General features: G+C 47.5%; 2 pseudogenes; one reads left to right on the top strand and one right to left on the bottom strand.

Annotated features, from left to right (window-relative positions):
- The first annotated feature begins 646 nt into the window (after positions 1-646).
- Positions 647-15,644, top strand: LOC121585394 (annotated as a pseudogene).
- Positions 15,645-16,681: 1,037 nt separating this feature from the next.
- Positions 16,682-17,953, bottom strand: LOC121585519 (annotated as a pseudogene).
- Between the last annotated feature and the right edge of the window lie 7,672 nt (positions 17,954-25,625).

The following is a 25,625-nucleotide window of genomic DNA, read 5'->3' as shown; positions in this document are numbered from 1 at the left end:
TATCCCACTGCTGGCTTTCCTCAGAAGCTAAGCAGGGTCAGTCCCTGGATGGGAGACCAGATGCTGTTGGAGGACCACTAGGAGGCACTCTTTCCTCTGGTCTAAAGAATGTATCCCAAAGCCCCAGGGTAGTGATTGGGGACATTTCCCTGAGTATGCTGTCTTTTGGATGGGGTTGTTAACCCCGGTGTCCTGGCTAAATTCCCAATACGGCCACCTAATCATCCCCAGCTTCCATTTGGCTCATTCCTCTCCCTTGTAACTATTCCCCAGGTCGTTGCTGTAAATGAGAATGGGTTCTTAGTCAACTTACCTGGTAAAATAAGGGTTTAAAAATAAAAGTCTCTCAAGTGCTCTCTTCATAATACACTTGCTTACCAAACATACTGTATTTATGTCTCTGCTGATAGCTAGAATTACATTTCAATGAATTCCAGCGTTCTTAAACTATACACACACAATAACAGATAATGATAGTGTGATAGTAAGCAATAATGACCAGATACACAGATGAGACATTCATTGTCAACACCTTGCTGAAGAGAAGAAACTCTATAATTTTTTTTTACAATCAACTCTATCAGGAGAGCTGTGTTAAGTTGACAGTCCAGCAAGGACTGACTGCATAGTGTACCTATCTACAGACATGACAGGTAATCAGAAGATTGACATGAAGAAAGAGGAGAAAAGTGAGTGTGTGTCCCTGTCTCCGATGGCGGAGTGTGTCCCTGCCCCCCCAAAGTGTGAGAAGGTGTGTGTGTTTGGGACAGGTGACCTGTGGTGCACGCTGAGCTTGATTCTGTTGCAGGCGGGGTACAGGGCCCAAAAGCTGCAGCCTCCTGCCCCACGGAGCACAGGTACAACAACCTTTATACTAGATCTGGTGTTATGTGTTGATATGTTGCATGTGGTTATGTGTTAATATGGTGCATAATGTGTATGTACAAATATTTGTTTATGTTTGAAGTAGTACATGTGAATAAACTGTGTGTGTGTTTATGTGTGTATCAATACATTGATGATGTATATGCAGGTCCTGGCCAATGCTGCAGCTGCCCAGTCAGCCTGTCTGATCTTCATCGCTGTCCAGAGAGAACACTATGACTTCCTGGTACCACTGGCCAATCAGCTAAAGGGGAAGGTAGCATATATGTTCTATTACTTCTGCTATATGTATGAATGTCTGTTTTATCAGCATGTAACTGTATATTTGGCCAACATAATATGTACTAGCGTATTTAGCCAATGTAATATATGTCCCAGTGTATTTGACCAATATATTGTATGAACCAGTGTATTTGATGCCATGTTGAATTGCAGGTGTTGGTGGACCTCAGTAACAACCTGAGGAAGAATCAGTACCCAGAGGCCTGTCACGGTTTCGGCCGAGGCTGCTCCTCCTCCTGGTTCGGGCAGGCTTCGGCGGTCGTCGTCCCGGGAGTACTAGCTGCCACCGATCTATGTTTCATGTTCGTTTGGTTTTGTCTTGATGTTGTACACCTGTGTCTTGTTAGTCCTCGTTAGTGTCCTATTTAGTTCTCGGTGTGTGTGTTTGTCTTTGTGTGTGATTGCTCTTCTGTTTTGTGTTGGAGCTACGTACTTCCCTCCAGTGTTTTGGAGAGGTTTTTCGCACGTTAGTGCGCTCTTGTTTGACGCCTGTGTGCGCCGTTATTTCGCCTTCGGGCTTATTGTGCTTATTTTCTACGTGAATATTGCACTAAAGTCTTTTGGACTGAGCTTCTGCGTCCTGCGCTTGATTCATGCACCACACCCACCTTCAGCACCCCTTGACAGAATCACACACCAAAATGGAATCAGCAGGATCTGCAGTTACGCCTGAGTCGCTCGAGGAGCATGTTCGCGGCCAAGATGACCAGATACGACAACTGGGGACCGCTCTACAGGACGTCATCAACACCCTGCACCGATGGGAGGCCAGCGGGGTACCCACACCTCCACCTACCCTGCCAACCCCATCGGCCGGTCCACCAGTCCCAGGTCCGGAACCCAGGGGGATTCGGCTCTCGCTCCCGAGGGCGTATGACGGAACAGCTGCCGGGTGTCAGGGGTTCCTCCTGCAGGTGGAGCTCTACCTGGCCACTGTACACCCGGTGCCCTCGGGACACGAGAGCGTTTCCGCCCTCATCTCCTGTCTCACGGGCAAGGCGTTGGAGTGGGCTAACGCAGTGGAGGAAGATGGACGCCAACACCATCTCCTACGCCGAGTTCTCCCGCCACTTCAAGGCCGTGTTCGACCATCCACCTGAGGGCAAAGCGGCGGGGGAGCGTCTAGTCCACCTGCGACAGGGGAGGAGGAGCGCACAGGCGTTTGCTCTAGAGTTCCGGACTCTAGCGGCGGACGCAGGGTGGAATGAACGGGCCCTCATCGACCATTTTCGATGTAGCCTACGGGAGGACGTTCAACGTGAGTTGGCCTGCAGGGATACCCATCTCACCTTCGACCAGTTGGTCGATATGTCCATCCGTCTGGACACCCTGCTGGCCACCCGTGGACGCGTCCCGAGGGGGTCCGTCCATTCCCGCCCTCCGGCACCTCCGAGCCGAGCCCTATGGAGCTCGGGGTGCCGGCGCTAGAGAAAGGAGGAGGAGGAGCCCGAGGAGGCCTGTCTCCTGCACCAAGTGCGGTCGTGGAGGGCACACTGCGGCCAGGTGCTGGGGAGGGTTCTCCGGGGAGAAGACAACAGGCCACGCACTGGGGGGCCTCCCAGGTGAGTAGACGTCCCACTTACCCAGAGCTTTCTGTTGCGCACTTTTGTATACCTGTGTGTTTTCCACAGGTTGCACCTCATTCCCAGCATAAGGCGCTAGTAGATTCAGGCGCAGCTGGGAATTTTGTTGATCGGAAGTTTTGTCTAGATTTAGGGATCCCTCTCCTACCTGTTGACAAACCTTTTCCCGTTCATGCCTTAGATAGCCGCCCGTTGGGGTCGGGGTTGATTAGGGAGATCACAGCACCACTTAGGATGTGTGCGCAGGGGGTCATGAAGAGACTATACAGCTGTATCTGATCGACTCTCCTGCGTACCCGGTGGTGCTGGGAATTCCTGGTTAAGCACCCATAACCCTGCTATTTCGTGGCAACAGAGGGCTCTCGATGGGTGGTCTGCTCAGTGCGAGGGGCGATGTCTGGGTGTTTCCGTGGGGCGACTTCGGTGGAAAGTCCAAACCAAGTGCCCGCACTGCACATTCCGCCTGAATATGGGGATTTAGCTCTCGTGTTTAGTAAAACTAGGGCGACGCAGTTGCCTCCTCATAGACAGGGGGATTGTGCGATTGATCTCCAGGCAGGAGCAGCGCTCCCACGGAGCCATGTGTATCCTTTGTCTCAAGAGGAGAGAAAAGCTATGGAGACTGACATAGCCGAATCTTTGAGACAGGGATACATTCGGCCCTCCACTTCTCCCGCCTCCTCGAGCTTCTTTTTTGTGAAGAAGAAAGATGGAGGGTTGCGCCCGTGCATTGATTACCGTGGTCTCAATCAGATTACTGTGAAATACAGTTATCCACTCCCTCTGATTGCGACCATGACAGAGTCATTGCATGGAGCGCGGTTTTTCACAAAATTGGATCTCAGGAGCGCGTATAACTTGGTGCGCATTAGGGAGGGCGACGAATGGAAGACAGGGTTTAGTACCACGTCAGGTCATTTCGAATATCTCGTCATGCCATATGGGTTGATGAATGCTCCATCAGTCTTCCAATCCTTCGTAGATGACATTTTCCGGGATATGCAGGGACAAGGGGTGGTCGTGTACATTGATGACATTCTGGTGTACTCGTCTACCCGAGCCGAGCATATAACCCTGGTGCGTCGTGTATTGAGGAGGCTGTTGGAGCACGACCTATATGTCAAGGCAGAGAAATGTTTGTTTTTCCAGGAGTCGGTCTCCTTTTTGGGTTATCGGTTGTCCGCGTCAGGGGTGAGAATGGAGGTGGATCGTGTGTCCGCTGTGCGTAATTGGCAAACTCCAACCACTGTAAAAGAGGTGCATCAGTTCTTGGGCTTTGCGAATTACTACCGGAGGTTTATCCGGGGTTTTGGACAGGTGGCAGCTCCCATCACGTCCCCTTCTGAAAGGGGGTCGGTGCGCCTGCAGTGGTCAGCTGATGCGGACAGGGCCTTTAGGAGACTGAAGGACCTGTTTACGTCGGCTCCGGTGCTGGCGCATCCGGATCCCGCATTACCCTTTCAGGTTGAGGTAGACGCGTCTGAGGCTGGTATAGGGGTCGTTCTCTCTCAACGGTCCGGCACGCCACCTAAACTCCGCCCCTGTGCTTTTTACTCAAAAAAGCTCAGCCCGGCGGAGCGTAACTATGACGTTGGGGACAGGGAGCTGTTAGCTGTAGTTCAAGCCCTTAAGGTGTGGAGGCATTGGCTTGAGGGGCTCAACACCCTTTCCTCATTTTGACTGACCATCGGAACCTGGAGTACATCCGGGCAGCGAGGAGACTGAACCCTCGCCAGGCTCGATGGAGTATGTTTCTCACCAGGTTCGTATTTAAAATCACGTACATCCCTGGGTCCCAGAATGGTAAGGCAGATGCGCTGTCCCGGCGGTATGACACGGAGGAGAGGTCCGTTGAGCCTACTCCCATACTACCGGAGTCTTGCCTTGTGGCACCGGTGGTGTGGGAGGTCGATGCCGAAATCGAGCGAGCGTTGCGTGCCGACCCCAGCCCTCCACAGTGTCCTGAGGGTCGGAAGTACGTCCCCGCTCGAGATTCGGGATCGACTCATTTACTGGGCTCACCGTCACCCTCCTCTGGACATCCGGGTATTGGCCGGACAGTGCATTGCCTTAGCACTAAATACTGGTGGCCCACTTTGGCTAGGGATGTGAGGGTTTATGTCTCCTCCTGCTCGGTGTGCGCCCAGTGTAAGGCGCCCCGACATCTGCCCAGGGGTAAGTTACAACCCCTGCCCGTTCCACAACGACCATGGTCCCACCTCTCGGTGGATTTTGTGACAGACCTTCCCCTCTCTCAGGGGAATACCACCATCCTGGTCGTTGTGGACCGGTTCTCTAAGGCCTGTCGTCTTCTCCCTATGTCGGGTCTTCCTACTGCCCTACAGACCGCTGAGGCCCTATTTACCCACGTCTTCCGGCATTACGGGGTACCCGAGGATATAGTGTCTGATCGAGGCCCCCAGTTTACCTCCCGTGTTTGGAGAGCGTTCATGGAGCGGTTGGGGGTCTCGGTTAGCCTTACCTCAGGATACCACCCGGAGAGTAACGGGCAGGTAGAACGTGTCAACCAGGATGTGGGTAGGTTTCTGAGGTCGTATTGCCAGGGCCGGCCGGAGGAGTGGGCACGGTACATTCCCTGGGCCGAGATGGCCCAGAACTCTCTCCGCCACTCCTCTACCAACCTAACCCCCTTCCAATGTGTGTTAGGTTACCAGCCGGTTCTGGCACCTTGGCAGCAGAGCCAGATCGAGGCCCCTGCGGTGGATGATTGGATGAGGCGCTCGGAAGAGACGTGGGAACGCTGCCCACGTCCACCTGCAGCGGGCCGTCCTTCGTCACAAGGCGAGCGCCCGATCTCCACCGCAGTGAGGGGCCGGTGTACGCACCCGGAGATCGAGTCTGGCTCTCTACCAGAAACCTACCCCTCCGCCTGCCCTGCCAGAAGCTGGGTCGGCGGTTTGTGGGGCCCTTTAAAGTCCTGAGAAGATTGAACGAGGTGTGTTATAGGTTACATCTACCTGTTGAGTATAAGAATTTTAACCCCTCATTCCATGTGTCTCTTCTCAGGCCGGTGGTAGCTGGTCCACTCCAGGACAATGAGATAGGGGAGACTCCTCCGCCCCCACTGGACATCGAGGGGGCTCCGGCGTACACCGTTCGGTCCATCTTGGACTCAAGACGCCGGATGGGGGTCTCCAGTATCTCGTGGAGTGGGAGGGGTACGGCCCGGAGGAGCGGTGCTGGGTGCCGCGGAGGGACATCCTAGACCCATCTCTCCTGTCGGAGTTCCACCGGGACCATCCCACGCGCCCTGCTCCGCGTCCTCCTGGTCGTCCCCGAGGCCGGGGTCGGCGCACGGCTGGAGCCGCGCGTCAAGGGGGGGGGGGGTACTGTCACGGTTTCGGCTGAGGCTGCTCCTCCTCCTGGTTCGGGCAGGCTTCGGCGGTCGTCGTCCCGGGAGTACTAGCTGCCACCGATCTATGTTTCATGTTCGTTTGGTTTTGTCTTGATGTTGTACACCTGTGTCTTGTTAGTCCTCGTTAGTGTCCTATTTAGTTCTCGGTGTGTGTGTTTGTCTTTGTGTGTGATTGCTCTTCTGTTTTGTGTTGGAGCTACGTACTTCCCTCCAGTGTTTTGGAGAGGTTTTTCGCACGTTAGTGCGCCGTTTGTTTGACGCCTGTGTGCGCCGTTATTTCGCCTTCGGGCTTATTGTGCTTATTTTCTACGTGAATATTGCACTAAAGTCTTTTGGACTGAGCTTCTGCGTCCTGCGCTTGATTCATGCACCACACCCACCTTCAGCACCCCTTGACAAGGCCAAGGCAGAGTAACTGCAAAGGTGAGAGCTATACAGTATATGTTGTTATTGTGTGTTTTTTTGTTAATTAGGAAGGTTTTATATGTTGATGTGTATCGGTGTGTGTATGTGTATGCACATTCATTTTGTGGTTATATGTACCTGTACACACATAAACGCCTGACAATAAAGATAAAAAATAATTGAGAAAATATCAGGGCGTATTCTGTGCGTTGTGGGGCCAGTGTGGAGGCATTTTGTTTGTTTTACTTAGATTTTCTTTGAATTTCAATTTCCTGGTGAAACAAGGACAACATTGTTATAGTATGCAAACACACACACACACACACACACACACACACACACGCACTTAGTCATGTTGTGGAAATGAGGCACTAGCATTCATGCCTCAGCTTCAGAGAGAAACACAAACACCTCAACCCTCTGGAGAGCAAACCTGAATCTGCCTCACAGGTTCTTTGAACACACACACTGCTCTTCCCTCACAACTACCTGTTTTTCAACAAAATAGAGTACTGCAGTAGTGTTTGTTTGTGTGTGTGTGTGTGCGACAGAGAAAGAGAGAGATAGTGAGGGAGTGTGTGTGTGTGAGAAAGAGGTGTGTGTGTGTGAGAAAGAGGTGTGTGTGTGTGCGTGGATGCGTATGTGCATTCCCTGCCTTGCAGTTTGATTAAATCCGCAGGGGTGCTCTGCTTGTGGCACAATTATATTCAGATAGAGATCCTTGGTCCCTCATCCCCATACTATTACTTTACTGGTAATGTACAGAGACACGGCTCACTGCCCGGTTCACTTACACAGAACATCTAGTGAAACTATGCTTAATCCTCACCCCTAATACACTATATATACAAATGTACAGTGAGGGAAAAAAGTATTTGATCCCCTGCTGATTTTGTACGTTTGCCCACTGACAAAGACATGATCAGTCTATAATTTTAATGGTAGGTTTATTTGAACATTGAGAGACAGAATAACAACAACAAAATCCAGAAAAACGCATGTCAAAAATGTTATAAATTGATTTGCATTTTAATGAGGGAAATAAGTATTTGACCCCTCTGCAAAACATGACTTAGTACTTGGTGGCAAAACCCTTGTTGGCAATCACAGAGTTCAGACATTTTTTTGTAGTTGGCCACCAGGTTTGCACACATCTCAGGAGGGATTTTGTCCCACTCCTCTTTGCAGATCTTCTCCAAGTCATTATGGTTTCGAGGCTGACATTTGGCAACTCGAACCTTCAGCTCCCGCCACAGATTTTCTATGGGATTAAGGTCTGGAGACTGGCTTGGCCACTCCAGGACCTTAATATGCTTCTTCTTGAGCCACTCCTTTGTTGCCTTGGCCATGTGTTTTGGGTCATTGTCATGCTGGAATACCCATCCACGACCCATTTTCAATGCCCTGGCTGAGGGAAGGAGGTTCTCACCCAAGATTTGACGGTACATGGCCCCGTCCATCTCCCCTTTGATGCGGTGAAGTTGTCCTGTCCCCTTAGCAGAAAAACACCACCAAAGCATAATGTTTCCACCTCCATGTTTGACGGTGGGGATGGTGTTCTTGGGGTCATAGGCAGCATTCCTCCTCCTCCAAACACGGCGAGTTGAGTTGATGCCAAAGAGCTCGATTTTGGTCTCATCTGACCACAACACTTTCACCCAGTTCTCCTCTGAATCATTCAGATGTTCATTGGCAAACTTCAGATGGGCCTGTATATGTGCTTTCTTGAGCAGGGGGACCTTGCGGGCGCTGCAGGATTTCAGTCCTTCACGGCATAGTGTGTTACCAATTGTTTTCTTGGTGACTATGGTCCTAGCTGCCTTGAGATCATTGACAAGATCCTCCCGTGTAGTTCTGGGCTGATTCCTCACCGTTCTCATGATCATTGCAACTCCACGAGGTGAGATCTTGCATGGAGCCCCAGGCCGAGGAAGATTGACAGTTCTTTTGTGTTTCTTCCATTTGCGAATAATCGCACCAACTGTTGTCACCTTCTCACCAAGCTGCTTGGTGATGGTCTTGTAGCCCATTCCAGCCTTGTGTAGGTCTACAATCTTGTCCCTGACATCCTTGGAGAGCTCTTTGGTCTTGGCCATGGTGGAGAATTTGGAATCTGATTGATTGATTGCTTCTGTGGACAGGTGTCTTTTATACACGTAAAAAACTGAGATTAGGAGCACTCCCTTTAAGAGTGTGCTCCTAATCTCAGCTCGTTACCTGTATAAAAGACACCTGGGAGCCAGAAATCATTCTGATTGAGAGGGGTCAAATACTTATTTCCCTCATTAAAATGCAAATCAATTTATAAAAATTTTGACATGCGTTTTTCTGGATTTTTTTGTTGTTATTCTGTTTCTCACTGTTCAAATATACCTACCATTAAAATTATAGACTGATAATTTCTTTGTCAGTGGGCAAACGTACAAAATCAGCAAGGGATCAAATACTTTTTTCCCTCACTGTATATGGACATCCCTTCAAATGAGTGGATTCGGCTATTTCAGCCAAACCCGTTGCTGACAGGTGTATAAAAATCGAGCACACAGCCATGCAATCTCCATAGACAAACCGTGGCAGTAGATTGGCCAACGTGGCACCTTCATAGGATGCCACCTTTCCAACAAGTCAGTTTGTAACATTTCTGCCCTGCTAGAGCTGCCCCGGTCAACTGTAAGTGCTGTTATTGTGAAGTAGAAACGACTAGGAGCAACAACGGCTCAGCCGCGAAGTTGTAGGCTACATAAGCACACAGAACGGGACCGACGAGTGCTGAAGCGCGTAACGTGTAAAAATCGTCTGTCCTCGGTTGCAACACTCACTACCGAGTTCCAAACTGCCTCTGGAAGCATTGTCAGCACAAAAACTGTTAGTCGGGAGCTTCATGAAATAGGTTTCCATGGCTGAGCAGCCGCACACAAGACTAAGATCACCATGCGCAATGCCAAGCGTCGACTGGAGTGGTGTAAAGCTCGCCGCCATTGGACTCTAGAGCAGTGGAAACGCGTTCTCTGGAATGATGTATCACGCTTCACCATCTGGCAGTCTGACGGACAAATCTGGGTTTGACGGATGCCAGGAGAACGCTACCTGCCCCCGTGCACAAAGCGATGTCCATACAGAAATAGTTTGTCGAGATCGGTGTGGAAGAACTTGACTGGCCTGCACAGAGCCCTGACCTCAACCCCATCGATCACCTTTGGGATTAATTGGAACGCCGACTGTGAGCCAGGCCTAATCGCCCAACATCAGTGCCCGACCTCACTAATGCTCTTGTGGCTAAATGGAAGCAAGTCCCCGCAGCAATTTCCAACTTCCCAGAAGAGTGGAGGCTGTTATAGCAGCAAAGGGGGGACCACCTCCATATTAATGCCAATGATTTTGGAATGAGTTGTTCGACAAGCAGGTGTCCACATACTCTTGGTCATGTGGTGTATATGTCTGTCAAACTGCTTTCTATCTCTGATATGTGTTTATATACAGTATGTCAGGTCTACATGGGGACAGTTCTGTATGAGTGTAATATGTGTGCACATATAACTAATACACTGTCTATGTACCGTATACATATATATGTCAGATGTATATTTGCTGATATATGTTTCTTTATTGCTGATATATGTGTATATACAGTTGAAGTCGGAAGTTTACATACAGTCGTGGTCAAAACTTTTGAGAATGACACAAATATTAATTTTCACAAAGTCTGCTGCCTCAGTTTTTATGATGGCAATTTGCATATACTCCAGAATGTTATGAAGAGTGATCAGATGAATTGCAATTAATTGCAAAGTCCCTCTTTGCCATGAAAATGAACTTAATCCCCAAAAAACATTTCCACTGCATTTCAGCCCTGCCACTAAAGGACCAGCTGACATCATGTCAGTGATTCTCTCGTTAACACAGGTGAGAGTGTTGGCGAGGACAATGCTGGAGGTCACTCTGTCATGCTGATTGAGTTAGAATAACAGACTGGAAGCTTTAAAAGGAGGGTGGTGCTTGAAATCATTGTTCTTCCTCTGTTAACCATGGTTACCTGCAAGGAAACACGTGCCGTCATCATTGCTTTGCACAAAAAGGGCTTCACAGGCAAGGATATTGCTGCTAGGAAGATTGCACCTAAATCAACCATTTATCGGGTCATCAAGAACTTTAAGGAGAGAGGTTCAATTGTTGTGAAGAAGGCTTCAGGGCGCCTAAGAAAGTCCAGCAAGCGCCAGGACCGTCTCCTAAAGTTGATTCAGCTGCGGGATCGGGGCACCACCAGTGTAGAGCTTGCTCAGGAATGGCAGCAGGCAGGTGTGAGTGCATCTGCATGCACAGTGAGGCGAAGACTTTTGGAGGATGGCCTGGTGTCAAGAAGGGCAGCGAGGAAGCCACTTCTCTCCAGGAAAAACATCAGGGACAGACTGATATTCTGCAAAAGGTACAGGGATTGGACTGCTGAGGACTGGGGTAAACTCATTTTCTCTGATGAATCCCCTTTCCGATTGTTTGGGGCATCAGGAAAAAAGCTTGTCCGGAGAAGACAAGGTGAGCACTACCATCAGTCCTGTGTCATGCCAACAGTAAAGCATCCTGAGACCATTCATGTGTGGGGTTTCTTCTCAGCCAAGGGAGTGAGCTCACTCACAATTTTGCTTAAGAACACAGCCATGAATAAAGAATGGTACCAACATATCCTCCGAGAGCAACTTCTCCCAACCATCCAAGAACAGTTTGGTGACGAACAATGCCTTTTCCAGCATGATGGAGCACCTTGCCATAAGGCAAAAGTGATAACTAAGTGGCTCAGGGAACAAAACACCGACATTTTGGGTCCATGGCCAGGAAACTCCCAGACCTTAATCCCATTGAGAACTTGTGGTCAATCCTCAAGAGGCGGATGGACAAACAAAAACCCACAAATTCTGACAAACTCCAAGCATTGATTATGCAAGAATGGGCTGCCATCAGTCAGGATGTGGCCCAGAAGTTAATTGACAGCATGCCAGGGCGGATTGCAGAGGTCTTGAAAAAGAAGGGTCAACACTGCAAATATTGACTCTTTGCATAAACTTAATGTAATTGTCAATAAAAGCCTTTGACACTTATGGAATGCTTGTAATTATACTTCAGTATACCATAGTAACATCTGACAAAAATATCTAAAAACACTGAAGCAGCAAACTTTGTGAAGACCAATACTTGTGTCATTCTCAAAACTTTTGACCACGACTGTACACTTAGGTAGGAGTCATTAAAACTCGTTTTTCAACCACCACAAATTTCTTGTTAACAAACTATAGTTTTGGCAAGTCGGTTAGGACTAGTTTTTCCAACAATTGTTTACAGACAGATTATTTCACTTATAATTCACTGTATCACAATTCCAGTGGGTCAGAAGTTTACATACACTAAGTTGACTGTGCCTTTAAACAGCTTGGAAAATTCCAGAAAATGATGTCATGGATTTAGAAGCTTCTGATAGGCTAATTGACATCATTTGAGTCAATTGGAGGTGTACCTGTGGATGTATTTCAAGGCCTACCTTCAAACCCAGTGCCTCTTTGCTTGACATCATGGGAAAATTTAAAGAAATCAGTCAAAAAAATTATAGACCTCCACAAGTCTGGTTCATCCTTGGGAGCAATTTCCAAATGCCTGAAGGTACCACGTTTATCTGTACAAACAGTAGTACGCAAGTATAAACACCATGGGACCACGCAGCCGTCATACTGCTCAGGAAGGAGACACATTCTGTCTCCTAGAGATGAACGTACTTTGGGCCGAAAAGTGCAAATCAATCCCAGAACAACAGCAAAGGACCTTGTGAAGATGCTGGAGGAAACAGGTACAAAAGTATCTATATCCACAGTAAAACAAGTCCTATATCGACATAACCTGAAAGGCCGCTCAGCAAGTAAGATGCCACTGCTCCAAAACCGCCAAAAAATGCCAGACTACGGTTTGCAACTGCACATGGGGACAAAGATCATACTTTTTGGAGAAATGTCCTCTGGTCTGATGAAACAAAAATAGAACTGTTTGGCCATAATGACCATCGTTATGTTTGGAGGAAAAAGGGGATGCTTGCAAGCCAAAGAACACCATCCCAACCGTGAAGCATGGGGGTGGTAGCATCATACTGTGGGGGTGCTTTGCTGCAGGAGGAACTGGTGCACTTCACAAAATAGATGGCATCATGAGGAAGGAAAAGTATGTGGATATATTGAAGCAACATCTCAAGACATCAGTCAGGAAGTTAAAGCTTGGTCACAAATGGGTCTTCCAAATGGACAATGACCCCAAGCATACTTCCAAAGTTGTGGCAAAATGGCTTAAGGACAACAAAGTCAAGGTATTGGAGTGGCCATCACAAAGCCCTGACCGCAATCCTATAGAAAATGTGTGGGCAGAACTGAAAAAGCGTGTACGAGCAAGGAGGCCTACAAACCTGACTCAGTTACACCAGCTCTGTCAGGAGGAATGGGCCAGAATTCACCTAACATATTGTGGGAAGCTTGTGGAAGGCTACCCGAAACGTTTGACCCGAGTTAAACAATTTAAAGGCAATGCTACCAAATACTAATTGAGTGTATGTAAACTTCTGACCCACTGGGAATGTGATGAAAGAAATAGAAGCTGAAATAAATAATTCTCTACTATTATTCTGACATTTCACATTCTTAAAATAAAGTGGTGATCCTAACTGACCTAAAACAGGGAATATTTACTAGGATTAAATGTCAGGAATTGTGAAGAACTGAGTTTAAATGTATTTGGCTAAGGTGTATGTAAACTTCCGACTTCAACTGTATATACAGTACCAGTCAAAGTTTGGACACACCTACTCATTCAAGGGTTTTTCTTTATTTTTCACTATTTTCTACATTGTAGAATAGTAGTGAAGATATCACAACTATGAAATAATATGTATGGAATCATGTAGTAACCAAAAAAAGTGTTAAACATCTAAATATATTTTATATTTGAGATTCTTCGAACTCTTTGCCTTGATGACAGCTTTGCACACTCTTGGCATTCTGTCAATCAGCTTCACCTGGAATGCTTTTCCAACAGTTTTGAAGGAGTTCCCACATATGCTGAGCACTTGTTGGCTGCTTATCCTTCACTCTGCGGTCCGACTCACCCCAAACCATCTCAATTGGGTTGAGGTCGGGGGATTGTGGATGCCAGGTCATCTGATGTAGCACTCCATCACTCTCCTTCTTGGTAAAATAGCCCTTACACAGCCTGGAGGTGTGTTGGGTCATTGTCCTTTTGAAAAGCAAATTATAGTCCCACTAAGCCCACACCAGATGGGATGGCGTATCGCTGTAGAATGCTGTGGTAGCCATGCTGGTTAAGTGTGCCTTGAATTCTAAATAAATCACTGACAGTGAGCACCCCCACAGAGCACCCCCACACCATCACACCTCCTCCTCCATGCTTTACGGTGGGAACTACACATGCGGAGATCATCCATTAACCCATTCCGCGTCTCACAAAGACACGGCGGTTCGAACCAAAAATCTCCAATTTGGACCAAAGGACAGATTTCCACCGGTCTAATGTCCATTGCTCTTGTTTGTTGGCCCAAGCAGGTCTCTTCTTCTTATTGGTGTCCTTTAGTAGTGGTTTCTTTGCAGCAATTCGACCACGAAGGCCTGATTCACACAGTCCCCTCTGAACAGTTGATGTTGAGATATGTCTGGGACTTGAATTCTGTGAAGCATTTATTTGGGCTGCAATTTCTGAGGCTGGTAACTCCAATGAACTTATCCTCTGCAGCAGAGGTAACCCTTGAATGAGTAGGTGTGTCCAAACTTTTGACTGGTACTGTATATGTCAGGTGTGTATCTGCAGAGACAGTGTGGAGGCCAAGCAGGTGGTGATGGCAATAGCCACCAAGCTGGGTTTCAGTGCCCTGGACAGGGGCTCTCTCTCAGCAGCCCGGGAGCTGGAGGACTTCCCCTTGCAGCTGTTCCCCCAGTGGAGGCTCCCCCTGCGCATCGCCATCAGCCTCAGCACTGCCTTCTTCTACCTGCTGATCAGAGACATCATCTACGCATACGTCACCCAGGGCAATGACATCTCCTTCAGAATCATGGTCTCGCTGGCAAACAAGGTACAGGCCCACAGGCCCTCTGTGTGTGTTTGTAACCTCTGCAGGAGTGTCCCATCGTGTCTCTGATCATGAGGTCTCTGTTACCTGCCTTGTGTCCTGGCTTCCTTCCTGCAGCTCTACAGAGGCACAAAGTACAGGTCAGACCTCTGTGTGTTTGTGCATACATTTATGTTGATTATAAGTGTGTATGTATGTTTAACATCGGGCGCTTCCCTGATTGTCTGGACGATGTGCAGGAAACAGCTGGGTCTTCTGGCACTGGGGTTCGTTGATATGCACGTGCTCTATACACTGATCATACCCATATGCTGCTCCATACAACACACACTTATCTCACAGGTTGTCAATGAGGTAGGAGAACTCGGGACGAGTATGTGTGTTCCTGTGACAGGGATAAAGATAATACTGTATCTAATGTAACTCGTTTTTACCAGCCTCTCGTTGTCTCTCAGACGAAGGCCAATAAGGCCACTCCATTTGAGTTCGACAACACAGAGGCCTGGGGCACAGACTCCTTTGTCCTGGGGATCCTGGGCTTCTGTCTCTACATCCTGCTGGTGATCACCTCCCTGCCATCTGTAGGAGCAGCGCTCAGCTGGAGGGAGTTCAGCTTCGTTCAGGTACAAGGAACGTGTGTTTGTGTGCTTGCGTGTATGTATGTCATGATCTAACCCCCTCTGTTATCACTCATTCACTTCTGAGAACGTGTTTCTCTGAGAATTTCCTGCTGAGTCATGGCGCTGTAGATAACATTGCTTCAACTATCAGAGCTGTAAAAATGGTTGTTAAATCAATAAGTCATAATTTGATCACTGGAGACACTTATAGTGTGTGCGCTCTCCCCCACCAGTCCAAGCTGGGCCACCTGACTCTGCGGTTGTATACAGCCCAAGGCTTACTGTATGGCTAGAACAAGTTCCTGTGCTCCTCCACCTACAAGTGGTACACCCCACCGGGCTACATGCAGTGTCTGGTCCTTCCCGCTGTGGTGCTGGTCCCCAGATAGATCTCTTTGGTAAACATGGACAGCGGTATTATTATAATTTTTTCCTGAGAGTTTCTCCTCACCACTGGTATTCCAGTCTGTGGTTACGTGATTTAGAAAGTTATTGATCGGTCTGCTCTCACACAGGACTAAAAGTTTTTGAATGGTTAAATGAACGTCACTGAAACCGTATGTACAATTAAGTCAGTTAAAGTCTCTAATTTCACTAAATTGTATTCCCTGTAGCTTTAGAATCGCGGCAAAGTTGGTTCCTGTTAGTCACAGTTGCGTTCTCAAACCAAAAAAAAACTAATTGATTGGTTGACAAATAGTGCCTCCCACAATGCAGATGGCTCCCTCCATGTTGCTGAAAAGCAACTGCAGCGGCTTGAAGGAGACTATCAAACTGCATGACCTTTCATCACATGGTTTTTGTGAAGTTCATGCAAGTCTACATGTAGGCGCAAGTCTGAAGATTTTTATCCATAATGTAACACTTTGAAAGGCAGTGACGACCATGGTTGGTCACCGCCAGAGACCGAAGAGGAATCGAGACATCCCACACGCTGGTTCAATTGAAGTCGATTAACTAAGTAGACCAGACCCAGCGGCGATCACATTGGGGTCTATGTGAGAGCCACCCCATTTAGCAGACAGGAAATCTAATGGTAAACAGCCTGCGTGAACTCATTTCTTTGGCCACCGCCTTTCAAAGCGTGTTGCATTATGGGGACAAAATTTAGCTGCGCCAACACACCAATTATCTTAGTATGATCTCAAATGTTGAAAACCAACCCTACCCACCTAAAATTACAGATAGTTTGTAAATAATGCTATAGATGCTGGATAATACGATGCCTCTGGTTTAATGTTCTGCTTTGGGCAAGAGTTTGTATATTACTCTAACATATTGCTGGTGGGTGTGTTACGCTCATCCAATTGCTGTCTACTGTAGGGAGAATGTCAGTTCCTTATGGTATACTGTACACACAACAGATAGGGCCAGTCCGGAAAGACCAGTATGGCATTGCAATTGTGAATTACCAGACAGCATGATAGAAAATTGATTTGGTTTATTAAAAGTTTGAATGGTTACAGTCGGACTGCTTGTTCTCCAGCAGTACTCGATCTGAAGTCTGGAAGTCCAGGGCCCCCCAGCTGAGAACATTTCCAGGGGTGAAATTTGTCTGGTTAGTGTACCTCTGGATCTCACAGACAGCATGTTGTCCCACATGTGGACATCAGTCAGCGTGCCAACGAACAACTGCTGCCGGGCAAAAAACCTGCCAAACTTAACCTACTCCTGAAACAGGAATCATTTGTTCAGTAATAGAATGCTTGCTTGTTCAGAGTTACATGCTTTATTTCACTAGAGCACTACTGTATGTGGCAAAAAGTAACACTGTATGGGGAATAGGGTTTCGTTTAAAACAGCCATGGTTTTGTACTAATCCTACCTGTCCAAGGACGATGGTTTTTCCTTTGATGCTTCAGATTGGAGGAATTTCCTGGTGCTGGGTTTGCCATCCAGCCACAGCTGTCCAAGGCCTGTCTCAGAGGCCCAGATAGAGTGCCAGCTGTTGAGGGTGTAGTCCTGGCCATTGAAGATTGCTACGCCGTTCTTGGAACGTTGTTCGAGTTCGCCTGCCGCGGTCCTCTTGAAGATGACAAAAGCGTCATCTTTAGTAGGTGGCAAGAGAGAACAGGATGTGGTTCCTTCTAAGATCCGTGAAGAACCTGGAGAGACAGGGAGAAACTGTTAAGGTTCATGGATATCATACAGTTAGCAAAAAGTTCACATACCAGCCATTTGTTTTAACAAGTTAAACATTCATCAATAAAAATAAAAAAACTTCAGTTTCAGTGTGTGAGATGGCAGTGTTTACCGGAGACAAACGGTGATGGCAATGAACTTCTCTCGAGAGGTCATTAGTCTCACGTGAGCTGTGTTGGTCTCTTGTGGAAAGGTCAACATCTTACCTGAGAGGTCTGCAGACAGATTGTAGTGAAAAAGTTACCTGATCAAAACAGCTTTATTAAATTCCGCCTTTAGGTCTATGTAGTCTTAAATATTTACATTTCACCCAACTTAGAAAAATTGCTACAAATTTCACACTCTGGCGGGAGTTTAAATACTGACCAAACTAAATCCCCAACATGACAAAATAAGTTGGTTATTTACTTTCATTACCGTTAACACAGTGACTATCTTACCTTGAGGTACAGCACAGCATGTTGTAATCACCACAAGTACTAGTAGGAATTTCTCCATTGGATAGGATACATTATTTTTTTCTTAATCAATTAACTGCTTCTATAACAGTGTCATGCACTGCAGAACAGAGAGAAAGAATGTTAGTTTGATCAGATATAAGTAGTGGTGGCAGTGGTGATGAAGCAGAGTGAGGACAGGTGTGGAGGCTGATTGGCAATGAGTAGCAGCTGGTGCACGTTGAGTTAATAGAGGAGCTTTGTTCAAGGCAGCTAATTGAAAGAGTTATGTTCAAGTCTGGTCCATAGAGTTAGTTAGAGGACCCATCTTTGTATATTTCAGTTTGGCGTCTGTGAGAACAAGGGAAGTGCCATTGAGGCCATCTCCATTTTAAAGTAGTCAATTTTCTTCTGCTTTTGTATTTGAAAAAAAGCATAAAGCTAATATTGGTGGTGGAAGCCCCCAATGGCAATGTCCATACAGAAACGGGTTACATCCATGATGAGTCCTCTAAATTCATTATTAACTCCATCAATTACTTTTTTCTGTCGCATGGCTTGCCCTGTATGCTATTAATCTTCTACTTACCGTAGAACCGGTGCATATCTAGGATTAGTTTACCATTCCCAAATCCTAACTTTAAACACTAGGGCGAAAAATGCTAAACTGGCTTCAGTGTCTAGGATACATTTCATCCTGCTCTTGGGGATATATTGTTTCCTGTTAGGCAACATCTCTGTAGATGGATAACAGACACAGGTTCTCCCTGGATGAAGTTAATGGTTTCAAACGTTCATTTGTCCTGAAGGCATATTGTGTCTGCATCCCAAATGGGACCCTATTCCCTTATTAGTGCACTACTTTTGACCACGACCCATTGGGTGTATGGGAGGGGGGAGTGTTCAGAGATAAAATACTTTAGTTATTATTAGGAGTGAAACTAGGGTATTTGGTGCAGTGAAAGTAGTGCACTATATAGGTATTGGGTGTCATGTCTCTGATCCTGTTTCACTGACTGCAGAGGAAATGGACAGCTATCCTCGGATGAGATAGATAGTTTTGAAAAACATGGACAGAGCTTTTCTGTTTCCTGAGATTTGCCGTGTCCAAATACAGATACTAGCGTACTACATACTTAAACTGCCTACTATGTACTCATCGTGGCATACTATTTAGCAAGTACCGTTTAGTAAAAAGCATGCAGTATGCCACAACCGCAAATCACAGCCCACCTCTTCAAATACATTGTGGAATAGGAATAGTGTGCATTGAATTCTACTAGATGAAGAGCCGAAAGGAGTATAACATCCTGGCATTTAAACCATAATTGATTTTCAAAAATTCACACACTATAAAACATACGTCGTTGATTTTTAAATTAGTATCACGCACATAAACAAACACACACAAACACCATATTGGTTGTCCCTCGAAGACGATGATGACGACGCTCCCCTTGGGGATGGGTGGGTTAGATCTTTTGCCGCTTGTGCCCCTTTATCTGGCTTGTGGAGGCCGATGCGAGAACAACACTGGTGCAGCTGTGTTGGCCGTCGAATTGCATTATCCCGGCTGCGTATTGGTGTCTCTGGGTGTGTCTCTTGAATCTCCTTTGTAAGATAGTGTCTTCCAGGCGCTGAACCCCTCTGGCACAGGTGTACTGCCAGGTGCACCTGACCAGTGCTAGGATTTCCAGGCTAGAGGGATGTATGTCGCAGCGCTTCAGCATGTCCTCCAGCGGAGTGTTTGGCTGTGTTGAGTTGACGGTAGAGAACTTAACGGGGGAGGCGTGATCAGGCATGTGGATCACGTGGCCGAGCCAGTAAAGGTGTCGTTTAACCATGCTTGCCTCAATGCAGGACTACTTGGTGTTTGCGAAGATCTCGATGTTGGGTACTCTGTCCTCCCAGGTTAGCCCAGGATTCTAAATAGAGTGTGGATTTTGTTGCCAAGGGAGCACATAGGGGAGAGGGCATAGTTGAGAGGGCAGCACCGAGGTAGATAAAATGGGGTACCACTTTGAGGGGAACACTGGAGAGGTTTTGACTTGGAGGCCGACAGAGAGGTAGGAGGAGACCAGAGGTGTGTTCAACAAGGATTTGGTTTGCGAATGCTCGCTGCAAATGATGTTTGTTTTCAACAGAGTTTGTTGAACGTGTTTAACGTTCCATTTCTGTTAGTCTTGGCAAACTGAAATGGATGTGGCAGGAAGAGCAGCTGTGCTTGCTGCAGCAATTGTGGAAGATTTTTTAGATTTAGTTCCCAATCCTATTGAAGCACTGTTTCCCCTACTAGCAGTTGCTATATATGGGATTGAAGAGGAGTCCGGTTGAATACTGAATTATGTGTAGGAGGTGATCCCGACATAAAGTGACCACTCCTTTCGGTCTCACTTTCGGATGGGTCAGGAGACCTTCCAGGTAATTTGCAATACATTCGCATATTATATTTTGTATCAGATGTATTATTTATGATATGTGCATACTCCTCTTTAATAATACAAACAAGCCCAGCCTCAATGATCTAGCTAGCTTGCCAACCACAGCTTTGCAGTCTCCATTTGCGTTGTTTGGTCAGTAGAATTGCCTCTTATGCAACTGAATTACAAATAGGGGAAAAAAAGTATATTTCCATATCAAAACATAGGCCAATACATGATGTTTCACCATCCAGATGTAAAAAGTAATGATTTACCAATGATTAATTAATTTAGTAACACCATCCTCATATGTTATATCCTACTATTAAAGATACTCTGCACTGTAAAACTTTGTAAGCTGCCTATCAATAGGCTACTGTCTCCATCTACTGGCAGATTTTGCATTGCAATTGTGCAGTAAATCAACAACACCAATGAATAACAGATTACTCAAGATTGTTGAGTGTTCTCAGCTGAAAGACAGATCTATCAGATTCTTATTTTGCTTTGTTCCAGATACTGTGTGAGGACCTGGCTCCTCTAGTGTCTCAGAGGTGGACCCATTGAAAATAGGGTGTTGGCCTCCCTGTGGCTGATGGCCAACCAGGAATGTTTTAGGGGAGTGGTGGACCAGTTCAACCTCAGCAAAGGAACATTGCATCACCACTTCATTCAAGTGGTCACAGGCCTCACCCAGATGGTGCCTGAATATGTGAAGTGGCCTTCTGTAGAGCAGCTGCCAGTGGTAGAGGCCACGTTCGAGAGAAAGACGAGGTACTGGCCCACAGGCCCTCTGTGTGTGTGTGTTTGTAACCTCTGCAGGTGTTCAAGGTGTGTGTGTGTGTTCTCTCCAGGTGTGTCCCATCATGTCTCTGATCATGCTGTTTCTCTGTTACCTGCCTGGTGTCCTGGCTTCCTTCCTGCAGCTCTACAGAGGCACCAAGTACAGGTCAGACCTCTGTGTGTTTGCATACATGTATGTTCATACAATGTTGCGTATTTATTTATGTTGATTATAAGTGTTTATGTATGTTTAACATCAGGCGCTTCCCTGATTGGCTAGACGCTGTGCAGGAAACAGCTGGGTCTTCTGGCACTGGGGTTCGTTGTTATGCACATGCTCTATACACTGATCATACCCATATGCTGCTCCGTACAACACACACTTTCCTGCAACCCGCCTCACCCAATGTGGAACGGATTCTATTATTTCTTTATTTTTATCAAGAACCTACGGCTGAAAGTAGCCAGCTAACTAGCTACTTGCTATTAGCCACCGTTAGCGGTCTTCACCACTGTCCTTGGCCTGCACTACCTACCAGCCAGCTCTAGCCTGGACAATTATCGGCCAGTCTGCACAGCGTGCTATCGACCCAGAGCATATCGGATTTTCTACCGGAATCACTGTATCACTGGACCTTATCACCGGACCATCCAGATGCAGCGCTCCTAGTAGCCGGGGACTTTAATGCAGGGAAACTTAAATCCGTTCTACCTAATTTCTACCAGCATGTTAAATGTGCAACCAGAGGGAAAAAAAACTCTAGACCACCTTTACTCCACACACAGAGACGCATACAAAGCTCTCCCTCGCCCTCCATTTGGCAAATCTGACCATAACTCTATCCTCCTGATTCCTGCTTATAAGCAAAAACTGAAGCAGGAAGCACCAGTGATTCGGTTAATAAAGAAGTGGTCAGATGACGCAGATGCTAAGCTACAGGACTGTTTTGCTAGCACAGACTGGAACATGTTCCGGGATTCTTCAGACAGCATTGAGGAGTACACCACATCAGTCACTGGCTTCATCAATAAGTGCATCGATGATGTCGTCCCCCACAGTGACCGTACGTACATACCCCAACCAGAAGCCATGGATTACAGGAAACATCCGCACTGAGCTAAAGGGTAGAGCTGCCGCTTTCAAGGAACGGGACTCTAACCCGGACGCTTATAAGAAATCCCGCTATGACCTCCGACGAACCATCAAACAGGCAAAGAGTCAATACAGGTCTAAGATTGAATCATACTACACTGGCTCTGACGCTCGTCGGATGTGGCAGGGCTTGAAAACTATTACAGACTACAAAGGGAAGCACAGCCGCGAGCTGCCCAGTGACACAAGCCTACCAGACGAGCTAAACCACTTCTATGCTCGGCTTCGAGGCAAGCAACACTGAAGCATGCATGAGAGCACCAGCTGTTCCGGACGACTATGTGATCACGCTCTCCGTAGCCGATGTGAGTAAGACTTTTAAGCAGGTCAACATTCACAAGGCCGCAGGGCCAGACGGATTACCAGGACGTGTACTCCGAGCATGTGCTGACCAACTGGCAAGTGTCTTCACTGACATTTTCAACATGTCCCTGACTGAGTCTGTAATACCAACATGTTTCAAGCAGACCACCATAGTCCCCGTGCCCAAGAACTCTAAGATAACCTGCCTAAATGACTACCGACCCGTAGCACTGACGTCTGTAGCCATGAAGTGCTTTGAAAGACTGGTCATGGCTCACATCAACAGCATAATCCCAGAAACCCTAGACCCACTCCAATTTGCATACCGCCCCAACAGATCCACAGATGATGCAATCTCTATCGCACTCCACACTGCCCTTTCCCACCTGGACAAGAGGAACACCTACGTGAGAATGCTATTCATTGACTACAGCTCAGCATTCAACACCATAGTGCCCTCTAAGCTCATCACTAAGCTAAGGATCCTGGGACTAAACACCTCCCTCTGCAACTGGATCCTGGACTTCCTGACGGGCCGCCCCCAGGTGGTAAGGGTAGGTAACAACACATCTGCCACACTGATCCTCAACACGGGGGGCCCCTCAGGGGGTGCGTGCTCAGTCCCCCTCCTGTACTCTCTGTTCACCCATGACTGCATGGCCAGGCACGACTCCAACACCATCATTAAGTTTGCCGACGACACAACAGTGGTAGGCCTGATCACCGACAACGATGAGACAGCCTATAGGGAGGAGGTCAGAGATCTGGCCGTGTGGTGCCAGGACAACAACCTCTCCCTCAACGTGACCAAGACAAAGGAGATGATTGTGGACTACAGGAAAAAAAAGAGGACTGAGCACGCCCCCATTCTCATCGACGGGGCTGTAGTGGAACAGGTTGAGAGCTTCAAGTTCCTTGGTGTCCACATCACCAACGAACTATCATGGTCCAAACACACCAAGACAGTCGTGAAGAGGGCACGACAAAGCCTATTCCCCCTCAGGAGACTAAAAAGATTTGGCATGGGTCCTCAGATCCTCAAAAAATTCTACAGCTGCACCATCGAGAGCATCCTGACTGGTTGCATCACCGCCTGGTATGGCAACTGCTTGGCCTCTGACCGCAAGGCACTACAGAGGGTAGTGCGTACGGCCCAGTACATCACTGGGGCAAAGCTCCCTGCCATCCAGGACCTCTATACCAGGCGGTGTCAGAGGAAGGCCCTCAAAATTGTCAAAGACTCCAGCCACCCTAGTCATAGACTGTTCTCTCTGCTACCGCACGGCAAGCGGTACCGGAGTGCCAAGTCTAGGTCCAAAAGACTTCTCAACAGCTTCTACCCCCAAGCCATAAGACTCCTGAACAGCTAATCATGGCTACCCGGACTATTTGCACTGCCCCCCCACCCCATCCTTTTTACGCTGCTGCTACTCTGTTAAGTATTTATGCATAGTCACTTTAACTCTACCCACATGTACATATTACCTCAACTACCTCAAATAGCCGGTGCCCCCGCACATTGACTCTGCAACGGTACCCCCCTGTATATATAGCCTCCCTACTGTCACTTTATTTTACTGTATATATAGCCTCCCTACTGTCACTTTATTTTACTTCTGCTCTTTTTTTCTCAACACTTTTTTGTTGTTGTTTTATTCTTACTTTTTTTGTTTAAAATAAATGCACTGTTGGTTAAGGGCTGTAAGTAAGCATTTCACTGCAATGTCTGCACCTGTTGTATTCGGCGCATGTGACCAATAAAATTTGATTTGATTTGATCGCAACTAGCTAGCTGCAACCGAATGGCTGTTGTTTGCTAAGCACCACTTCCCGATGTACCAGTTAGCCTTGAGCTAGCCTCGAGCCAAGCCCATCTCCCAGCTATCTACCACTCTGTCAACCGGACGGGACCTCCTAGTGTCGACACGGAGCCCCGCCGATCCATCACGACTGGTCTGCCGACGTAATCGTCTGATGTGGTTTCAACAGGCTTCCCGTTGCGACGACCACGAAGATCCATCTGCTAGCCCCAGCCCGCTAGCACGCGCAATCAACAGCCGTGCCTCCTGCTCGCCTGTGCTTTAGCAGCCTACGATCTGCTCCCGGACTTACTTAGTGCTGTTCACTGGACCTTATGATCACTCAGCTACACAGCTAATGCCTGCTAGACTGTCCCTTTACACGGTACCCTATCCTGTTTATCTGTTTAGCCTCAGCCCAAACTTTCAACGCCATTACCAGTGGTTGTCTTAGCCCTCTCGAATAACACCTGTGATTGCGTTATGCCTCTCTCCCATGTCAATATGCCTAGCCTATTGCTGATTGGGTTAGTTCTTATTATACAATTTCACTGTAGAGCCCCAAGTTCAGCTCAACCAGCCTCAGAGAGATCCTTTGTCCCACCACCCATTACACGCGGAGACCAGCTCAATTGGTACCTCCAGTGATGCTCTCTCTTTCATAGTTACCCAAAATTACTAAGAACTAAGAACAGATATAGGCCCTGGTTCACCCCAGACTTGACTGCCCTTGACCAGCACAAAAACATCCTGTGGCGTACTGCATTAGCATCGAACAGCCCCCGCGATATGCAACTTTTCAGGGAAATCAGGAACCAATATATACAATCAGTTAGGAAAGCAAAGGCTAGCTTGTTCAAACAGAAATTAGCATCCTGTAGCACTAACTCCAAAACGTTTTGGGACACTAAAGTCCATGGAGAATAAGAGCACCTCCTCCCAGCTACCCACTGCACTGAGGCTAGGAAACACTGTCACCACCGATAAATCTACGATGATCGAGAATTTCAATAAGCATTTTGCTACGGCTAGCCATGCTTTCCACCTGGCTACCCCTACCCTGGCCACCAACTCTGCACCCTCCGCTGCAACTTGCCCATGCCCCCTGGACCTCTAGCAGTCTCTATGGGGGTGCCACAGGGTTCAATTCTCGGGCAGACTCTATTCTCTGTGTATATCAATGATGTCGCTCTTGCTGCTGGTGACGCTCAGATCCACCTCTACGCAGACGACACCATTTTGTATACATCTAGCCCTTCATTGGACACTGTGTTAACAACCCTCCAAACGAGCTTCAATGCCACACAACACTCCTTCTGTGGCCTCCAACTGC

Source organism: Coregonus clupeaformis, chromosome 17 (genome assembly GCF_020615455.1).
Source record: "Coregonus clupeaformis isolate EN_2021a chromosome 17, ASM2061545v1, whole genome shotgun sequence".
In the NCBI taxonomy this organism is placed as follows: domain Eukaryota; kingdom Metazoa; phylum Chordata; class Actinopteri; order Salmoniformes; family Salmonidae; genus Coregonus; species Coregonus clupeaformis.
The sequence above is the reverse complement of the archived record's forward strand: the minus strand, read 5'-3'. Positions and strand labels throughout refer to the sequence as shown.